The sequence below is a fragment of the Tamandua tetradactyla genome, chromosome 4 (assembly GCF_023851605.1).
Source record: "Tamandua tetradactyla isolate mTamTet1 chromosome 4, mTamTet1.pri, whole genome shotgun sequence".
Lineage (NCBI taxonomy): Eukaryota > Metazoa > Chordata > Mammalia > Pilosa > Myrmecophagidae > Tamandua > Tamandua tetradactyla.
The window spans coordinates 127,340,710-127,361,009 of record NC_135330.1 but is presented as its reverse complement, the minus strand read 5'-3'; the positions used below and the strand labels follow the sequence as shown (position 1 = coordinate 127,361,009).

General features: G+C 39.1%; 1 non-coding gene across 1 annotated transcript; it reads left to right on the top strand.

Annotated features, from left to right (window-relative positions):
* The first annotated feature begins 234 nt into the window (after window positions 1–234).
* Window positions 235–305, top strand: TRNAV-UAC (transfer RNA valine (anticodon UAC)). The gene has a single exon. It is a non-coding gene; the product is annotated as a tRNA-Val (tRNA).
* Window positions 306–20,300: the final 19,995 nt, after the last annotated feature.

The following is a 20,300-nucleotide window of genomic DNA, read 5'->3' as shown; positions in this document are numbered from 1 at the left end:
TATGAGATATGCAATCTTAAATAATGAAGATAATTGCCTAAGGTAAAATCTGCCACCACCATCCCCCAACCCCCTCCATTTTTTTTATCTTTCTTAGAAATAAAGAGAAAGGCTAAGCTGGCTTCTGCTCAGGTACCATCACTTGATAGGCTGTGTGCTTGTCCAGTTCAGGCAGATTCATAGTTCTCTGCTACCAGCCCAGGTATGAACTGATTCAAAAGCAACTGCAAGGGTGCTCGGGTGGTTCAGTGGTAGAATGCTCGCCTTACATGCGGGAGACCCAGGTTCAATTCCTGGACCGTGCACAAAAAAAAAAAGTTACTGCAATTGTCTAGGATGTGTTTCTGAGCATTTACTAGAAAAAAAACACTCAAGAGGTTAAATGGCTTGTCCTAAAAAATAGACTTACCAGAAAATAAGATTGTTACCTCAGGGCTCTATTCCTTGGTGGAGGCGCTCTGTAGGGTTTTTATAAGTTTATTATCAATTTGGTTTAAGAGAGCATATACATGGCATGCTGTCCATTGCAACATTTGGGGTCCAATTCCTTAGAATAAACACAGGTGGCATGGAATAGCTTTTAAAAAGGGAACTTATTAATTTGCAAGTGTACAGTTATTAAGGTCATAAAAATGCCCAAACTAAGTCATCCAGAGAAAGACACCTTGACTCCAGAAAGGCTGATGTCTGGCACATGAGAAGACAAATGGCTGGTGTCTGCTGGTCCTTGTTCCAGTTCCATTGCTTCCAGCTTCTGATGCAAGTGTTTTCCTGTCTAAGCATCTGTGGGCTTTCAGTTAGTAACTCAGGACAAACTCTGGGTTCTGGTTTGCTTAGAAGCTCAAGGGAAGGCACATGGCAATGTCTGCTGGGCTCTGCATCTCTAAACATCTGTGTCTAGGCATTGGCTCTCTTCGTCAGCCCTCCGTACATCTCCAAATCTCTACCTCTGTTGGCTCTAAAACAACTGTTCTCCAAGTATCTGGCATATGAGGTTCTCCAAAATGTTTCACCTTTTAAAGAAATCTAGTAAACTAATCAAGACCTACCTTGAATGGTTGGAGACACATCACCAACTAATCAAAAGGCCACACTCACAATTGGGTTTGTCACATCTCCATGGATGTAATCTAACCAAAAGGTCACACTTAGAATTATGTGGGTCAGTCTCTATGGAAACTATATAATCAAAGGTTCCTACCCTAAAAATAAGTCTGGTACCACGAGACTGGATCAGGATTAAAACATGGCTATCATGAGTTACATATTGTTTCAAACCAGCACATTCCATCCTCTGGACCCCAAAGAGACATATTCCTTCCATATATAAAGTACATTCATTCCATCACAATATGACAAAAGCCTTAAACCATTTCAGTAATAATACAAATACCACACAAGTCAAAAACAGTGCAAAATCTTATCAAAGTCAGTTACAGGCATGATCTGTTTTAAGGCAAAAATTTCTCCTCTGGCTGTGGACCTGTGAAACTCAGAACAGGTTATCTGCTGCTAGTATACACAGAAGTAAGAGTCATAGGATACTAATGGAAACACAGGCAATGTTCCCATTGTCATAGGGAAATTGAAAGGAGGGGGTCACCAGACACAAACAGTTCTGGAAACCCACAAGACATACTCCATTGGATTACAAAGACTGAGTCATTTATCATCCTTGGGGCTTTAAAAAGTGGAAGCCCCACCCTTTCCAAGAGCTTAGGCAGTGTCCTTGCTCTCTGAAAATGCTGGGGTGGGGGTTGCCACATTGGGGAAATGCTGTGGGGACATCAGATCCACTCTCTTCAAGCATCTGTGCTATCTCTGGGGTACAGGCTCAACTCCCTCAAAACAATGGGGCAATTACCAGGTTTCCCCCGACCCCCATGTAATTTTCTCCACCCTCTCTGAGGCCTGAGGTGGCAAAACTCTTCCTTAGCAATGAAGCACAAGGCCTGACCTCTGCTTCCAGGGCAAACTCACCCTCTCCACATGCATGGGTGGGTCCACTCTCCTGGCCTGAGGTTTCTTGGCTTCAGACCTTGGCTTCCATGGATCTTTTGAAGTCATTTTTCCTTCAATTTGTCCCTTTTCTGTCCCTTTAGCCCAGATTGGCCTTGGTTCCATTCATACCGATCTCACAAGAAATTTACTGGTTTCTTATGCAGTATACAGAGATCATAGCCATCAGACAACAGGACTTTCTACAAATACTTTCCAGATAACACCATCTCAAATCCTTGCTTGTCCTGTAATGGTTGCTTCCATGTTTTGTTAAATCCTCACGTGGGACTTTATTCACTTGGGTCTCACTTTCTGGGAGTCCAGAATTTTCCAGACCATAAATTTCTGTTTTCTTTGTGCCCAAGAGTTCAGTTCTCAACTTATCTATTTTCTGTCAAATTTTACTATTTGTAAAATAGTAGCAAGTAGCAACCAGGGTGCATTTTCCACATTTAATTTAGAAATTTCCTCAGCTAAATATCCTAACTTGTCCCCTTTAAATTCTAGCTTCCATCCAACAGCAGTACACAATTTTGTCAAATTCTCTGCCACTTTAAAATCAAGGGTTGCCGTCCTTCCAATTTGCAATGACTGGTCATCATTTTTGTCTAAAGCTTCATCGGAGATATCTTTAGAGTCCACATTTCTACCAAAAGTCTTGTTAAAGCATTCTAGGCCTTCTTTATCAAGATCCTCACAGCTCTTTCAGAACCTTCCCTTTATCCATTTAATAAACTGTCCCAACATGTTTTGTATTTGCAATCTGCAGCACCCCACTCCTCTGGTACCCAAATCTGTTTTGCTTTGCTAAATGCTGCTGGAATGTAATATGCCATAAATGGAAGAGCTTTTAAAAAGAGAATTTATTAAGTTACAAGTTCTAAGTCCATAAAAATGTGTAGACTAAGGTTTCCAGATAAAGATACCTCAACTCAAGAAAGGCCAATGTTAATCACACGGGAAGGCACATGGCTCATGTCCACTGGTCCTTGTTCCCGGTTCTGTTGCTTCCAGCTTCTGATGCCAATAATTTCCTCTCTAAGCATCTGTGGGCCTTCTCTTAGTTCCTCCAGGACCAATTTTGGGTTCTGGCTTACTTAGTATCGCATGAGAAGGCACATGGTGATGTCTGCTGGGCTCTACATCTCCAACACCCACGTCTAGGTGTCTGCTCTCTCTGTTGGCACTCCAAGCATCTCCAAATGTCTGTGTCTCTGAGGTAACGACCATTCTCCAAGCACCTGAGCTTCCTCCAGAATGTTTCGTCTTTTAAAGGACTCCAGTAAACTAATCAAGACCCACCTTGCACGGGCGGAGTAATCTCCATCCAATCAAAAAGGCAATCTCTATAGAAACAATCTAATCAAAATTTATACCCTATGGTATTGAATCAGGATTAAAGGAACATGGCTTTTCTGGGTTACATCAATACTTTTAAACCAGCAAACTATGAAATATTGATTCTGAGTTGTTCCATTAGCTCAATTGCATCCCTGCTGGCTCATTCTTGCAACAAGTTCCCAAGTAGCAATTACCGTAAATACAGAGAAATCCTCAAATTTTAGAGAATCCATCATCTTTCATTTTATTCTAGAGAGATCAACCCTCATGTTCACTCTAGAGCAACACAGCAAAATGAGGCTGCTGTCTCTTAAATCCTAGTTTTGTGTAATTCCTACTGTAAATCATGCTCCTAGCAAAAATAGTTCCATAAAAATTTCATTTGTTTTTAATTGAAGTATAAGAATAACCTCAAAAAAGTCAGTCCTCTGCAAACATGCTCATTGTAAATGGAGACTCCTCAGAGGCATGGTACTTAATGGCTAAATGTATATATTTCCTTTCATGCAAAATTTAGTTTTAGGTCAAACAGAAAGAAAGTCCCTTTTCATTGGTGGTTTCCATTGCTATTTGAGAAAGGGCTTGAGTGTGAAAAGGACCAACCAAAGTTGCCTAGAAACTGGGAACATGGGTCTTCGAGCAAATCTGACTAGAAGCACATAGATGTGTTTACTGGGCCCATAAATTGTTGCCACACACAGGACCTAAGTTGTTATTATTATTTTGAATTTGTGGCTAGCATTTTAAAATCAAGAAATTTCACATAAAATTCTGGACTTCTTGTTTCTCCTGAAAAATCAGATGACTACCCTGGGCTGACATTTCAGTAAGGCAGCAATATGTGGGAGCTTTGTGGGAGCTGCTCCCTTTAGTGTGTTCTCCAATTTGCTGTAGCGCCCACTGCTTGATATTCTCTCTCCAACACTGAGGTTTTCCCTGTCTTATTCCCTACAGTTATCAAGTTTGTGACTTCTGTAATATCAGCTAAAGCAATTGGATTTTTTTCATATTACAGTGCTTTTAAATATTTTCTATCTATGCAATATGTCATAGTATTGAAAATGTGTAATATAATTTGGGTGCAGTGCTTGGGAATCTGGTTGCATATTATAAGTTGAACATAGTAATATTAAGCTGGGAGGAATGATGTAATTAAGTTTATTCACCATTAATAAAAACTGTTCTCTTTTGTGCTTCTCATTCTTGGCAGCTTTTGTATGCTTCATTGTCAGTTTCTTCCCTGTAGGTGAGCATTTAGATCAGGAGACAAGCTTCAACACCTATCACCTTCTTGGTGGGCTACATGAGCTATATTGAAATCATTTCACTCAATTAAAGCTATGCCTTTGGGCCATAGTGCTCAGTTCTCGAGGCATATTGCTGAGGTTTTGGAGACGTAAAATCCAAAGTCTGAGACTTGCTCCTGCTTTGTTTTTATTCACTCTCTACAGAATGTGGTCTTTGTCCAACCTCAGCAGAAACCTGTAAACCACAGGCAGTGACTCCATAAAACGGTGATTAGGGGAGAACGAGCTGGGCCTTCAACAGCAGCAGCCACGGCAGTGCACTCTCAGACTTCTATCAGCCCTTTTCCCTCTCAGTACTAACAAGATGAGAGAACGGGACTGCCTGCCTGTATCCACATGTGTGCGGGCATTTTAGGAAATGCTTCCTTGTCAAGGCAGCCCTCATGTTCATGTAGTCATAATTTTACTCTTACTCAAATGTTACAGTGGGGGAGTAAGCATTCCTTGTGATTTAACCCACCGCTCTGCTTTCTCTGGCCCAGATATTCACTACCTTGTTTTTGACATACACATATATAGATCTTGTTTGTTGTAAGTTCAAACTTCTGTTCTAGGAACAGACTGTAAGGATTAGCTTTGTGGTTGCACTTTAGAAATATATGGTGATGCATATTCAATGGCTTGGTGATATAGCTGTTGCAAGTAAGTCATGTTGGTTCATGGATGCCAGCCCTTTACACAATATGGCCATTAAAAATATGATGTGAAGTCAAAGGCCCATTCATTTTCTTCCCGGTGTCATATTGGAAACCTACCATTTATTATGGAAGAATTGTAACCCTCACATTTCAACAGATTGGAGCACAGATTATCTCTCACTCTTTTGTTATTAAATGTTTTTTTTTTCCCCAAGTGAGTGATTGTTTTCTCTTCTGGACTTGTCTTGTACCATGTGGAATTCTTTTTCTTGCAGCTGTTCTCAAATATAAAATTCAGTGCCTCTCACATTCCATTTAAACCCCTTATGAACACAGAATAATTTTTGCATTATTCTATGGGTAGAGTTTTTTATTGAGCTGAAGTAATCAAAACATATGGAACAGTTCTCTCTCTTGGGTATTTTTCTCAGGAATGGTGGTCATTAATCATTTTTCTTTGACTTCACATGTATCAGTCAGCTTAGACTGCTATACCCCAGTTACATTCAACCTCGCAATCACAATCACAGTGGATTACACTAATAATTCATTGCTGGCTCTTGTTGCAGTCAATCATGGGTTGTTGCTTGTTGCCTATGGTCCAGCTTCACCATTTCTTTTTCATTGTGAGACTGACAGAGGAGACCCTTTCTGAAGCATTGCCAGCTTATAGCAGAGAAGAAGAGAGATGCTAGATTTGCAATGGCTCTTGTAGCTTCTCTTCAGATGAGGCATACATTATTACACTCACATCTTACTGTCTAATCAAGTCATATGACCAAGCCCAGGGCAAAAACTACAATTCTTCCACAGGGAGGGTCATGAGAATATTTGGAAACAATAATAAATTCTATCCAATCTACTATCTTGGTCACAAAATTCTACTTCTCTATCTTTTACATCCAAAATGCACCCACCCTCTTCCAGGAGAAACAACCCAACAGTCCCACCCAATCAGGCTAAAAGCCCAGAGTTGCATGACAGTCCCATGTCTGGTCTGGATATGCCAGACTTACAAAAAAAAAAGTCATCCTCCTTCCTCCATAGAAATTCTACCATATATTCAATAGCAGAATAGGGACAGAACGACCATGACAAATACTCCCATTTGGAGAAAAAAAAGAATGGAAAGCACGAGAAGTTACTGAGCACAGCAATTCTGAAATCCCAGTGGAAAGTGTTACAAGGGCCCCTAACATGAAGTAGAACATTCCTCAAGTAGGCCCAGTTCATTGCTCTCCACAACCATCCAGACTTTGGGCTCCACTCTCTGGGAGGTCCTCCATTCCCATTTGTTCTCTTGTGCCACAACTAAAGAAGAAATTGGGGAATGTCCTCTGCTAGGAGACTGAGCAACTCTCTCAGTCTGCTTCCTGCTCACTAAAATCAAAGGGACACTTCAGTTCCCGAATAGCTACAGTCTCTCTTAGTCTAGACCCATGGCTCTTTTGATATTACAAGTCTCTCAAGAACTGAGTCAGCTTTTTAGCAATTTGATTGATAAAATCAATATTATCAATAGCCATAACCACAATTCCTGTTACAATAAGCCTATCTGTCTAGACTTAGTTATGAATATTGTATCAGTTTCTAATGATTGCTCTAAAAAAATTACTACAAACTTAATGACTTGATACAAATTTATTTTCTTGCAGTTCTGGAGGTCAGAAATATATATATGAAAAAAATGGGTCTCAATGGGCTAAATTCAAGGTATTTACAGGGCTAAGTTCCTTTCGGGAGGCTCTAGGAAAAGTCTGTTTCCTTTCTTTTTCTAACTTTAGAGTCTGCTTGCAGACCTTGATGCATGGTCCATATGCCAGTTTGAAGCTATTCTTTACCCCAGAAAAGTCATGTTTTAATGCTGATTCAATCTTGTGGGGGGCAGCCGTTTCTTTTAATCCTGTTTCAATATTGTAGTGTGGAAACTTTTGATTAGATTTTTTCCACAGAGGTTTGGCACATCAAATTGTGGGTATGACCTTTTGATGAGCTGGAGATGTGATTCCACATATTTAAGGTTGATCTTCATTAGCTTACTGGACTTCTTTAAAAGGAGAAGCATTTTGAAGAAAAGACAGGGAGCTGACATAGATACTGATACTTGAAGACAGGGACATGGATGTTTGGAGATGCTTGGACCCTGGAGGTGGAGCCATGAGATGTTAAGCAAGCCAGAACCTGGGGAGAGCCAAGGAAACCCAAGAGATGAAAATCAACCCTGGAGAAGTAGAATGAGGAGCCCCCACAAGAACAGAGGCTGAAAGCAGCAGAGCCCAGGAGCAAGGTACCAGCAGATGCCAGCCACGTAACTACCAAGCTGACAGAGGTATTCCGGACCTATCAGCCTTCTTTGAATTAAGGTATGTTTTCCTGGATGCCTTAATTTGGACATTTTTAGAGGCTTAGAACTATAAATTTGCAACTTAATGCATTCCCTTTTTAAAAGCCATTCCATTTCTGGTATATTGCATTCTGGCAGTTTAACAAATTAATACAGTCCATTTCCACCTTCAAATATTGCAATTACATCACTCTTATCCCTGCTTCCATGGACACATTTCCTTCTCTGACTGTTAACTCCTGCCTCCCTCTTTCACTGCTCGGGATTATACAGCCATTTGTGATGATATTGCACCCACCCAAATAATCCAGGATAATCTCCCCATATCAAGACCTTTAACCTAATCATAATGCTATGTAAAATAATATGTGTTCACTGGGGATTAGGTTTGGAACATCTTCAGGGGAGCACTCTTCTGCCTACCACGCATGCTATGTGGTTGTCAGGTTTTCACGGGAGAGTCATACCCTTAGTCTATTTTCTTCGAGCCATTTTGTAAAACTGAAGGCATTTTCTGTGCACCATCTTAATCAATTCATAGGTTCCTTTTCTTAGAACCTTAAAATGAACCTTGATGCTCAGGTTTATTATTTACCATTTAGAAATAAAAATAAATTGTATCTGCTGATTCTGGAAGTCCTACCATTTCTGGACTTTCCTGTGGGTTTCTTTCTCCTCAATTCTTCTTGCAAATTGACCAAATCTTTTGTGAGCTCATCTCAGAAGCACCTTGCCAAAAGAGTGAATAGTAGCCAATTACTGTTAATAATATTATTTTTCCCACTTTTTGTTTGAATCACAAGCTAATCAGGTATGGTATCTGACTTCAAGTTATTGCAGGAGAGAATTGAACCATACATTTTCGGGTTTTATTATGGCCACACTGCACGCCACATAACAGATTCTATATCTGTTTACACTAAATTTAGTTTAACCTGAATTGTGTGGTACCATCAAACAATCCAGAAATTTCAGTGGCTTATAACAAAGATTGTTTCTCATTTGTGGTTCCTGTATATCACAGGTTTTAGACTGTACCTTAAATCCAAATTCTCATTATGAAGGATGCTGGTTGATGGAGAAGCCATCTGAGACAATGCTGAGCTTTTTGCAGCAGAAAGAACAACTCAACAGCTCTTCATGTTTCTGCTCAGAGGTGGCTCATGCCAATTCGATTCACATTTTGTTGATCAAAGAAAAGCACATGGCCAAGCCCTATATCAAGCAAAGATAAGTCTGCATCCTGGTCCTTGACCTTACCAACTGCATGGAATACATGGTTCAATACACTGAGAAAACTGAGGGGCTTTTTCTCAGGGTAAACATCTCAAATTTTTAAAGAGAAGAGAATATATATCGATTCAAAAGAGAAAAGAAGGCATTTCAAATGGATAAAAACAGTTCCAATGATGTGAAGTTCAGGATAACTTGTGTGTCCACAGCCTTTTAAGAGACATTTTAAAGGACTGGGGAGGGATAAGGGAATGAGTTTGGTTATATGGATTGAGTATATAATAAGTGCTTAATAACTATATTAATTTGTATTGTTCTGAAAGTAGATATGAGATTTCAGGGGCAGGGACTAAATAATTATTCCTTATGATAACTGGGCTAGTTCCCCTAGCTCTAATTTCCCTTTCCCAGCATAGTGGGATGAGATCTAGATGTCATTCTGTGCATACTAGGATCTGCACTGTAGGTGAGGAAGCCTAGATTAAGAATCTGGGGGATTATACAGGAGAGGAGAACTGTGTCCCCACCTCCTCACAGTTGGGGAGAAATCATTGCTCCATAATGTAACAGGTTCTCCTTAAGAAAGGTTATGAGTTTTCACCCTTTGGAACATAAATACATGTTCCTAGTGGGAAGACAAGCTTTGCATCCTTGAGTTTACAACTCTGGGTAAACACATATTTCCTAGGAGGTAAATCTCTCTGCACTTCTCATGATCAATTCAGTCACAATTTAACTTTGTCTTTTATTCCAGATGTGTTTCAGTCAAACTTGCTCAGAAAGAAGCAACCATGCAGAGACATAAAAACATCCTCTCTAGAGCTCCATATTACGATGTGAGATGGTGCTAGATATGAAAGGTAGCAAAGGGAGGATATGATGTGGTGAAAGCAACCAAATACAGATTCTTGTATAAGAGAAATTTCCTGGTGAAATTAAGTTTGAGTTACATCATTTTAACCTTTGCAGAAGAAGTGGTATATGTACATTAGATTAGACCTGTAGAGGACAAAGATATAGCAAAAGAAAGGAAGGAACCAGTACACCCCTTCACTGTTAGAGGAAAATGGTGCCTGTGAGTGAGCACAGCTGGGAAGTTTTCAGCGGGTGCTTATGTTGCTAAAATGGCAGAAGATGGAGTGAACAGATTATAAATATGTTGGAAAATAGCATGGGTTTTTTCCCCATAATAATATGAATAGTGTTGATGGCAGAAAGAAGGAAGAAAATGAGGGAGTGCATTGGCTGTGTGGCTCATGGCGTTGAAATTGGGCTGGTGTGTCTGCCTAGGTCAGATGAGGATCTAGATCATGGAGAACGGGGCGAGGAAAACAGTGGCTTAGAAAAACACGGTTGGGAACGCCACAGGAACATGGGCTGAGGAGTGAGGGGAAAAGGAAATCCACCATATACCAAATTCTGCTCATCATCAGGGGTCATAGAGCATCAAAAGGCTAGACTGTGAAGGTAGAAGCTCAGGGACTGAGAAGGGACGTGAAAGTGACTGGGGAAAGATGGTAGATGGGAAAACAGAGTGAAAGACAGCTGGTTTTAGGACGTGGAGCTACCCAGAAAAACACAAATAGGCAGTATTAGAATTTTGCTCTTTCTCTTTCAGACATAATATAATTTTTAACTTATTGCTCAAGTACACTGTGCTGGTCTGAATCTGTGGTGGACCCCAGAAAAGCCATGCCCTTTGATCCTCATTCAATATTGCTGGGTGGGAGCATTTTGATTGTTTCCTTGAAGATTTGACCCACCCAATTGTGGGTGGTAACTTTTGATTAGATGATTTCCATGGAGGTGTATCTCTACCCACTGAAGGTGGAGTTGCTTGCTGGAATCCTTTAAAAGAGGAAACATTTTGGAGAGAGTCCCTTTTTGGTAGAGCGACGAGAAAGCCAGCAGACACTGCCATGTTCGCCATGTGCCCTTCCAGCTGAGAGAGAAAAACATTGAACGTCATCGGCCTTCTTGAACCAAGGTATCTTTCCCCAGATGCCTTAAATTGGACATTTCTATAGACGTCTTAATTGGGACATTTTCTCGGCCTTAGAACTGTAAACTAGCAATTTATTAAATTCCCCTTTTTAAATGCCATTCTGTTTATGGTATTTTGCAATCTGGCAGCTAGCAAACTAGAGCATACACATATCAATGAAAGAAAATATGTTAAAGGAAGGAGTTTAGAGAAGAAAAAAATACTTGTAATCCTGATGCTAAAGTGAACTATTAATAGTTTCAGACTTTTTCTTATCCATGTATATGTTAACAAAATAACCTCATACTCTACCTGCATTCCTGCAATCGGCCCTCCTATTCGACATTCAATAATATATTTACTTTTGCTGTTAAATGTTATTCTACATCATCAATCGGAATAATGCTTTTTGTCTTTCCTAACTGAAATGTACAGGCAGGCCATCTTCTCAGGTGAAGACAGTGGGAGAAATGAAAGGAGCACATAATTTACGTTCTGGCAGCCCCAGGTCTCATATCCTAAGCCTCAGGCTTTGGGCATCGATGTCTGGTTCACCACACATCTCTGAAAGGTCAGTGTAATGTCAGAATTCTTCGTTTTTACTAGGAAGGTCTTTAAAACTTAAAAATCACTTTCCACATGTGTCATCTATTTTATTTGCACACCAACCCTGTGGGTAGGCATTATTGCTTGCTATTATTATTGACATTTGAATTTTTCCAGTGGAGACACGAAGCTCAGAGAGGTTCAACACCTTTTCAAAGGATTCACAGTTTATAGGTAGTTGGGCCAAAAACAAAACCACGTCTTCTTTTTAAAAATTCTATCCTTGTTCTTTTACTCTCTAAAGCAACAAAAACAAAGGGTTAGTATTACAATGTCTGAATCTCATCTACAAAATTGGAAAGAATGCAAATGTTGAGGATCCAGCAGCTCACACATGAACAGAATAATTAAAGCAGTTGGTAGAAATAGCCAAAAAACAATAGTGGCCAAAGCTAAATTTGGAGGTCAAGTTTTGATAACGCACGTTTTAAGATAATTGTTCAATGTTCTCATCATTTTGTACTGAAATATGTTCTTGTCATTGATAATGCATATTACGGCAGTGTGCGGGGGTTTGGAAGGAAATGTCACACCAGTGCAGGGTTTAACCTTGCTTCTGTGCCTTGATAACTTACCTCATCGTCCACACCTGGAGGTCTAAACCCCTGCCATAGAAGTTATATTGGGAGTTGCCTTGGAATTTTGAGAAAATATAGAAATAATATCTACATTATTAAGGAAATTTGTACCTGGCCCATGATATCTTGATTTCATGCACTGGCGTCATGGCAAAATTAAATTTAGCGTCATCAATTAAAGTCAAAGGAAATGCAAATGAGAAGTTATTGCCTAATAATGTTTGCAGAGCCTTGACAGGTATTGAAGGAGCATGGACGTGGACACCATCCCTGTCCAGGGCATAATAGGCTTAAGAAGGCTAGTAACGTGTGCTCTTGGGAGAAAATTGTCTTTCAGTGTGAGGTTAATTATCTCTTTGAGGACATTGTCAGAAGTGGCATTGATGAAAAGAGAGAAGCACAGGGGCTTGAAATCACACTCTTAACCTGCTTGGAGGAAGAGACAAAGGGAGATGCACCATGGAATCATCCTCTCTCTGTTCCTGTATGAAGCTGAAAGGAGCACCACTCTCATTAGTATGGCTTAATAACATTTCAGAATCTTTCCCCATATTAATCCTGAATTTAAAGACAGCAGTAGCCTTAGAAATTATTTACTAAGAATCTGGAGCCTGTCCAGCAAACCCAAAGTAGAGTGTTTTAGAATCTTTCCAGATTGACTTTGGATGGAATGTAGTCATTTATTACTCTTTATTATGTAAGGCAGTAGTCTGAGGACCATCCAGACTAAAATAAGTTCTTTTTTCTTCTATTTAAATAGAATACCAAATAGAACTGGCAGTGTTTCCTTGAAAATTAATTCAAAGTGTGCATGACTATTCTAAGGGCTGAACTTCATTACATATTCTTTCTGTAAAAGATAGCATCAGACCACATAATAATATTGCAGTAATAAAAAAGTATTCTATATTTAGTATAATAGCATACATTTATGGAACACTACTTTGGGCCAGGAACTGTTCTAAGCTTTAACAAGCATTAACTCACTTTATCCTCATAACAACCTTTGATGTGGGTACTATTATTACATCTTGCTTTTGAAAAATGATAAAACTAAAGCACAGAGAGGTAAAGATTATCCAAAATTATACAGCACACAAATGCTTGAGGCCAGGTTTGAGCATGGGCAGTCTGGTTCCAGGACTTACACTCTTCACCTCCATGTCCTACTACCTCTCTGGATACACAGGGTCTTATCTGTTTACTGTTTATGTAATTTACAACATTAATTTTCTCACTGTACTTGATTACTTTGCCAATGGGTTTCCCATTTATATTCAAGTGATTATAATTGCAGCATGCTTATTCTACTTTTTCCTGCCCGGAGGATAAATTCATTTGAGAGTATATCATAATGAAAACGTACATACAGAAAATATGGCAGGAACATAGCACGAAACACGTGGTTTTGAAGTCATTCATGGAAGGCAGCAAATGTAACATATAATTGCCACAGTCCCCAGTCTTATTCATCATGATTGGCCTTCAGAGTCGCTATGCTGTCAGTCTTCCCACGAAGGTGGTATTAATTTTCAAAGGCTGAAATGTAATGCCCAAACATTTCGACTCTGTGCTTCTAGTTAAATCATTGAAATGAATGTCTGAGGATGTACACAGAACACATTTTGGATTGATAGTTGGGCAGATCATTCTGAGTAGTTTAGCAGAGCAGGAAAACCAGGGGCTGGGGAATTAGTTTCCATTCCAGATACAGCAGTTATAAGCAACTCAGCCTTGGGCCATTCCTTAGCTTTCTTGCATTGCCCTTAGCCCATCCAATGACATGGCAATAGTTCTACCCTCTGAACATGGTGTTTATGATTATTGAGTTTGATAAAATATGAATGCCTGCCATGTAAGCTTTACTTAATATAAAGGCAATAATAATAGCTACTGTTGATGTCATTAGGACCAAATCTTTGAGGTGGCATGTTGCTTTGATTGCTAGTGCATCTATTTATGAATAGACAGCCAAATGATACTGATGATACTTGATGCTGTGTTTTGTAATAAAACCAACCAAGTGATTAAAAGAACTTGATTTGAGTTCAAAAGAATATATATTTTTTAATTTTTGAAATTTCTAATCTCTCTCCCACAGTTAGGTGTTTTTCAATGGTCCTATAGATGATCTGTCCCTACCTCTATTATAAAACTCACCACTCTGTATTGGATTCAGTTTGTTTACAAATAGATCCATCAAATGTGACTGTGAAGTCTATGGGAGAAGAGACCAAAACTTATCAGTGTACATAGCTACAGCTTCTGGCAGAGTTGGCTAAAGAATAGGTGATTAGTATCATAAATAAATAAGTGAATTGATTCTAAATACTCAATGTAGGCATCAGTGAAATACTGTTATTATACTGGAAAACATACTTAACAGAAGAGAAAAATGCTTTGGAAATTCCCATTTTCCTGTAATCTTTCATGAAAGCTAGGTTTGTAGGGACACTCATGCCAAAATAACATAGCAATGTCTTTTTGGTAATAAATGAAGCTGCTTTCTATAGGATCAGACTAACAGATGAATGATTTATCTGACAAAAACAACATGTAATACTCCAAGGAATAAGTTAAAGAAAAATATATGAAGACACATTGTTCTGTATTTTAAATTATGTTGCCTTTGTGATTTTCTCAAAAGTTGAATAAGTGCCAATCCTATATGTAGTACAAATAATTGATTATTAACATCCTGGACAACCAAGTTATAACCCAAGAGGCAAAGATTGGGTGCTTTGTCTGGCACAAATAAGTCTATAATAGAAGAAAATAACATTTTGATTATCACAATCTGACTTGCCTGCTATATACACTGTCTGACTGCACGCATATATTTTTGCTACCCTAAAATTAGGGAGTATAGGGAAGAAATAGGGTCTTTAATATCATCATACTTTTTCAAAAGCCAGCTTTTAATCAGTGAGATGGCCTCCATTCTTTTCCCTCCTGCTTTTCTCCTCTGGCCCGCTGCCTTTGCTTTATCTGGAGTGAAGGGAACATTCAGGGATTTGTGACTATGTACTGAAATTTTTATAACCTGAATTGACTTTTCAGGTTCAGGCAGCAACACCCAAGATATTAAACTGACACTTCTGAATTTCCCAGGGCTGCTAACACACATCTGCTATTCATTTCTGCACTGTGCCTAGAATGGATATTTTATAAGTCACAGGCATCTGCAGAAAGATGTTGCTGACAGGATTTCTAAAGAGTAAAGGTATGACATCCTGTAAAAATTTGCTACAGGATTGTCCTCCATCTGATGATGTTGGCAATTAGACTATTGGAAGGTTCGTCATCACTGGCAGGCTGATTTCATTCTGTCCTTAGTGATACTGAACAATTCAAATAGGAGAGCCAGGAGGAGCAAAGAGATGACAGAAATGGAGGTGTCATGACTTTGGGTATGATCTAGAAGGAATGATTTGGAACGTTACTGTGTAGTGAGTACTGGAACATGCTGTCATCCAATGTCTGCTCTCATCCTGGGGCCAGGATGAGAATTGGAAATACACTTTTACATTGGAAGGAGTCTGAAAACAAGGTCAGTTTCTCATTCTATAGCTCAAAAGATATTTAAATCCATAATAAAAAACTGCAATTAAAAGGAAAATATTAGAAAATATTGCTATTACCATTATCACAATTAGGAAGTTGCCCGGAACAATGGTCAAGAGCTTCATTTGTTTCACGTTAGTTCTATGACATTAGGCACATTACTTAACCTCATTAGATTTCATTTTCCTCCTCTATAATATAGTAGTGAGAATGAGACCTACCACAGTGATTTGATTTGAAGATTAAATGAAATAATGCAATAAATCACACTGAGCAATACCTGGAACATATTAAACACTCAAGAAACATTAGCTATTATTAGTCCATATGGTTATTTCATAAATCACATAAGATTATGATTGTCTTCAAAAAGAAAAGACATTTCTGAACAGTTGCTTTCAGTTTTTAGAAGAGTTAAAGGGCAAGAGAATGCAAACAGCTAATCAGTAAGTTTGTATTATTGGCCAAAGAATAGAAAAACAGCTCACATTATCGATGAAAAATCCATTAAGAAAGTTCAATTTTATTTTGCTAAGTAGTGGACTTATTAAGATTAACAGAGCTTTTAGAGGGGTATTTTATTTGGTGCTAAAAATTCTAACAGTTCAGTTTTGTTTCCTTGTATTCTAAATACTCTAGGGTTGCATTGAAGATGCTACCAGTTTTAGAAAAATATGATATAGTAACACACTGAATATAGAAAGAAATGGAGAATCCAGCTGTCTTTTACTAAACTAGATGTTAAAGGGATTATCAAAAATGTAAAATGATGCCATTCTTCTCACTAAATTTTTTGGTTTTGGAAAATATAAAGTTACTTTTTATAAAAATTGTTATTTGCGTTGACATATAGTGAGCTTGTTAGTGTCATTTTTAAGTGAATTTAATGCTTTTTTAAAATTCTCAGTTTTAATTTTTAATATGAAAAATATTGATAGATACAACCCATGCCAATAAAAGGTCTTTGGTGTCCTCAGTGATAGTTAAAAGTGTCAAGTGTTCCTGGACCAAAAAGTTTGAGGACTGCTGCTATAATCAAACATCTTTATATAGGGACACTTTCACACACTTACAGAAGCTCCTCAACAGTGCCGAGAGCAAAGTGCTACCTAGCATCATAGTGTTCCGTGGTAGTCGTAAATAGCAAAGGTTTACTGAGCCGTTACGGGTGTAAGATACACAAATGACTTGATTTAATCCTTGCAGCCACGCTGTGCTAAAATAGCTGCTTTCGACTCACTGCCCTGTCCCTGTCTTTGGTGCCCTCCTGGGTCCTGAACTCTGCCTGTTTCTGTGGACCTATACTGCTCATTTGTCACTGACTTCATTTCTTCATTTACAAGTCTGAACTAGGAACTTTGCTACTTCATTGGCTAAAGGAGGTACAATTTTTAAAAAGGCATTGTTTCTGCTTCATTAAGCTTATAATCTAGAGCAGGAGAGAGACATTAAAAAAAATAAGTGCATAAGTAAATGCATAATTTAAAATGGCTGTAAATACAAAGAACACAGTGTTTACGAAAGTCAAGCCAAGATGATAAAAAATTTCTCAACTGCCCTTTCTCCTTTAAAAAATCCTGGATAACCTGTTTGACTGCCCAAAGATGATAAACTGTGACAGCTGTGTCTCCACTGAATCATTTCCCCCATTTTTAATACCCTTGTGTAATCCCTCCGGCATTGACTGGTGCTTGGCCATGAGGCTTGCTTTGGTCAATGGGGCACAACAACAAACAAATGCTTAACAAATGCTTGCACATTGGGGCTTGCTCTCTCTTGATGATGCTAGGAACTCATCTGTGTAAAAGAAAGCTGAGCTGGCCTGCTCACATGTGGCCAGAGCTAATTATCAGATGTGAGTGAGGCCAAAGCCATCCAGCCTGAGTCAAGTAGCCAGATGACTGCAGCTGCATATGTGTTGCTGGCAGGGATCAGCCCAAATTGCTGACCCACAGAAATAAAATTAATAGATTGTTTTCTTAAGCCACTGAATTGGGGTGAATTGTTATGCCAGAGGTGGGAGGTGGGTCCTGTTTTCTCCCGAGGTCATGCAGTATAGACTATGAGTAGTGAGTTTGAATGTTATGGAAGCCAAACAAGCAAGGATGCAAGCATACAAGCAAAATAAACAAAGCACACTACCCACTCAACAACAAATGTACACAGCATTATGGGTGACTCCTCTCTCTCCCATATGTCTAAATTAAATGTCATCTCAGCCTATGGATTTTATTTTTATAACATCTCTTCAATATATCCTGTTTCCCCATCTCCTTTGTCATTGCCTTAACAGACCAATCCATTCTCTATAGTACTGCCAGATTATCTGGTATAAAATTGCAAAAAGATTATACCACTCTTATGTTAATAACTTCCCTGTACTTTCATCTTTGTGGAATAATAGCTCCTAGGCAAATTTATTTGTATATTTTCTGTTAATTTTTTAATTAAATAAATATGCACGCACAATTAACAAATCAAATAATCTTTAATTTTTTTATTAAAAAATCCACAAAATAGCAGGTGCCTTTCCTTCCTGCCCTATTTCCATTTGCCTAACAAAGAGCCAACACTTTCAACAGTTTACATTTTTTCTCCAGGTATTTATCTCTATTTTTAAATGCTGAGTATATACTAATTTAGTTTAGTCTTGGTGTTACGAATATTTCTGATTTCATAGGAGATAGGGTAGTATTTTTGTTTCTTGCTCTTATTATTTGGGGTGATTTTTAAGAAGAAAGAGGTGGAAATAATTTTATTGCCCATCTTAAGCAAGGACTCTTAATTGATTTTTACAGCCTGCAGGAAGTCCCTGAGCATAACATATGGACATTTCACAATCCCACACTCTCCCACCTGTCCAGCCTTTGGAGGTTATATATTTTTATAGGAAGTTTCAGATTTTCTATTAGCATAAGTCTGAACAGGTCAGTCATTCCTGACTTGTTTTTGTGTCCTTCCATACCTTTACTAGTCCACCTACCTTGAATGTCTATGAGCACAATACACAGGTTATCTCTAGGCAATCTCTCTTCTATGCACTCACAATAAATAACCAATTTAACAATTACCTCCTTGTTTTGAAATCATGCACATCCTTGTCTGTCTCCCCATCAGACTGTGAAATCCTTGAGGGCAGGGATGTAATCATCATTTTCGTACTCCAAATGCCTGGCATATGGTTTTAAGTTTTTCTACTAAATGATCGAATGAATTAAAGTTTTGAAAATATCTTTATCTGCTCGTTAGAAGATGGATCCTGGCATCCTGTGGCGTTTGGTAACCTTCCAGCAAGTTAACAATAATCATCAAGCAATTTCTAAAGAACTGTAGACATTTAGAATTGGGACAAAAATTAACTGAGAACTCCAACCATGATAGATTACTTTGTGCCAGGCGCAGGCCTAAGTAGTTTACATGCGTTAATTCCTGCAGGATTTAACTTAAAATTCATTTGGCCAACTTTCAACTAGTTTTGTAACATTTTATTTTGTGAATAAAAGTTTTTGAAAAGCTACTTAATTCTACGTGGTAATATAACGTGAAAATTTTTATGAAATATGGTTATCAAGTATTGGAATTACAGGCCCTTATTCTCTAATTTTTCATCGATATAATTCTTATTGGTTTTAATTGACTGAAAGCCCTATGAGAACGCATATTACAGTATTAAAATGTCAGCATATGTTTAAGTGCCTAGCATATACTAGGGGCTCAATAAATATCTGTTGAATGAATGAATGAATTACATGAGTATTTCAGTACAAGTCTTTTGGCTAGGGAATGTCTCTTTAAATTACAAATAAATTATTTCTAAGGGATGACTAATTTGCACATTAAAAGTTATTGCCTCATTAGCACAGATGGTGTGCTCTAACCTAAGCAGAAAACTTTAAACAGGTTTTAATAATCTGGTTTGGGAAGAGAAATATGGAAGTTTCTTTAAAGAAGAGTTGGGGAGACTAGGATGGGGATTCCCAGAAGTGCCTTCATTTCACACATATAGGAGGACCACTGTGAAGGCAAAGAAAGTAAAGAGTGGAAAATTGGGGCAGCAAAGACCATCACTTTCTACAAGGGCTATTTCCTATATTTATGACTCCTTTAGAAAAAGACACTAGTGATTTTTTCATTTAAAAAAAAGGGCAAATTGTTGAAGGTTTTGAGAATTTTTGAGGGGTCATTCACTTCTGAATGTTCTTATATTTCTAGAAGTATATCTCCTTTAGAAAGGTATTTATTTCTAGGCAATATGACGAAACAAATTTCTGTAGCCAATTAGCATGAAAAATCTATTAAATTTGACTCTTCTTTAAAATGTGGTTGATAGCTCTCTCCGCCGGACCGCCGCGCGGCGCACGCGCCCCGCAGCAGCCGAGCCGCCCGACCTCCCTACCCCCTCTCTCTCTCCGCCGGACCGCCGCGCGGCGCACGCGCCCCGCAGCAGCCGAGCCGCCCGACCTCCCTACCCCCTCTCTCTCTCCGCCGGACCGCCGCGCGGCGCACGCGCCCCGCAGCAGCCGAGCCGCCCGACCTCCCTACCCCCTCTCTCTCTCCGCCGGACCGCCGCGCGGCGCACGCGCCCCGCAGCAGCCGAGCCGCCCGACCTCCCTACCCCCTCTCTCTCTCCGCCGGACCGCCGCGTGGCGCACGCGCCCCGCAGCAGCCGAGCCGCCCGACCTCCCTACCCCCTCTCTCTCTCCG